The sequence below is a fragment of the Neovison vison genome, chromosome 1 (assembly GCF_020171115.1).
Source record: "Neovison vison isolate M4711 chromosome 1, ASM_NN_V1, whole genome shotgun sequence".
In the NCBI taxonomy this organism is placed as follows: Eukaryota; Metazoa; Chordata; class Mammalia; order Carnivora; family Mustelidae; genus Neogale; species Neogale vison.
In genome coordinates this window covers 158890675-158892848 of record NC_058091.1, presented here as the reverse complement: position 1 = coordinate 158892848, position 2174 = coordinate 158890675, and the positions used below count along the sequence as shown (strand labels likewise).

The following is a 2174-nucleotide window of genomic DNA, read 5'->3' as shown; positions in this document are numbered from 1 at the left end:
TTTAGACTTAAATTTTTAGTGAGTGTTCTTTTTTAAAAGATTTTATTTATTTATTTGATAGACAAAGATCACAAGTAAGCAGAGAAGCAGGCAGAGATAGAGGAGGAAGCAGGCTCCCTGCTGAGTGGAGAGCCCAACACGGTGCTTGATCCCAGGACCCTGGGATCATTACCTGAGCCAAAGGCAGAGGCTTTAACCCACTCAGCCACCCAGGTGTCCTTTAGTGAGTGTTCTTAAGTTGTCAAAGCATGAATAGGGATTTCTTATTTGTAACATTAGATCCTTTTCCCAGTGACATACTCAGATAATTCAACAGTTCGAAATTATATTGATAAATGATATATTTAATGGCATTATTTATTATTGTCAGTTATATTGATAGAATTCCAATCAATTTCTCAATTTATTGCTGAAAACATGACTTTTAAAGTAGAATGAGTCTCAGCAATTTCCTATACATTTCCTGAATAAACATTCTCCTCATTTTATTAATGGCATATTTCCTTTGTTCATTTCCAAGACTGTAGATAATAGGGTTGAAGAGTGAAGGGTTATTGAATAGAGGACAGAAAGTACCATGTCTTGGATAGTGGACTATCAGATGGCCTCAGGTATACATAAAATTCTGACACCACAAGGAAGTAAGGGACAGAAGTAGAAAAAGTTTTTTTTTTTTTCTGTCTGCTCCACTTGGAAATGTGAGAATGGTAGAAAATATGTGAATATAAGACCTGATGATGAAAATGAAACAGTGACCACCAATCTCCAGATCAGAGGCAATGATCACTATCTCATTACTAAAGGTATCAGAGCAGGAGAACTTTATCAGTGAGGTGATATTACAAAACATAACAAAACAAAACAAAACAAAAAACTGATGGATGACATTAGGCAGACAGAAGGGCAGCAGGAATGTGTTGCCAGAGTGCACATCCTCATATATGAGACCACTGAGTATGGAAGCCAGAGTCATTTGGATGCAGATTTGAGGGTTCATGATCATAGGGTAGTGAAGTGGTTTGCAGATTGCCACATGGCAGTCATGGACCATGATAATCAGAAACAGAAGCTCCACATACACAAAGAAAACCACTAGGATGTCCTGAGCTACATACCCAGCCTTTGAAATGGTACTGCTGTCAAGCAGGGAATTGATGCATGAGTTAGGAACTGTTACAGAAATGTAGCAGGCATCCAAGATGGACAGATTCCTGAGGAAGAAATACATGGGTGTGTGAAGACTCCTGTCAAGGTTGGTGACAGTAGGTGATAATGCCCCCATCAGAGTGACTACATACATCAGAGACAAGGTTATGGCATGCAAAATCTATAATTCCCACACATCAGAAAACCCCATCAGGAGAAATCCCATCATGATGGTGGAATTTAACATTTGTGGGTAATGCACTTTTTACCTGGAAAGTAGGAAGTGAAATCCAGAGCTCATGAAGAATCAAATTATGAAAATATCATTCTTAAATAGTTTAGTCTTGACCCCTACCTAATTCTAATCTATATTGAAACCCCTAATTTTTATTTTTTTTAATTTCTTATATACATATAATGTATTATTAGCCCCACGAGTGCTGGTCTGTGAATCGCCAAGTTTACACACTTCACAGCACTCACCATTGCACATACCCTTCCCAATGTCCATAACCCCAGAAGCCCCTAATATTTTTGAAAGAAAATTAAGTGGTCCTCCTTTAGTCTATGGGGTATTATTATTTTTCCTTTATAGTATTTTATTTCAACAATAGTAATGAAGTGAAAATTACAACTTACAATAAACATATACAAGTTCAATCCATATTTCTATACACTTCCATTGGAGGATGTACTTTTCTCATGATCAGTTATGTATAAATATAGACATAGATTACATAAATAAAGTTGCATTTGAATGAAATTTTGGAGATAATGTTGTTTAACACTGGATAATTAGAATAAAATGTTTTTGTTGTTTTTAGTCTTACATCTTTATTTGGGGGTATGGACAATATGGGGTAAAATGATTTTTTTCTGGAACTAATGTTCTATGCAAAATAGTGAAAAATTATCTTCTGTTGCTATGACAAAATATTTATATCATTTGTAACCTTACTTACTCTAATATCTCAAATGGAGTATAAACCCATAAGCTGATACATTTACCTACACTGACTTTATTCCTA

The 2174-nt window shown here is 35.6% G+C and overlaps 1 pseudogene; it reads right to left on the bottom strand.

Annotated features, from left to right (window-relative positions):
* Positions 1-424: 424 nt before the first annotated feature.
* Positions 425-1393, bottom strand: LOC122912957 (annotated as a pseudogene).
* Between the last annotated feature and the right edge of the window lie 781 nt (positions 1394-2174).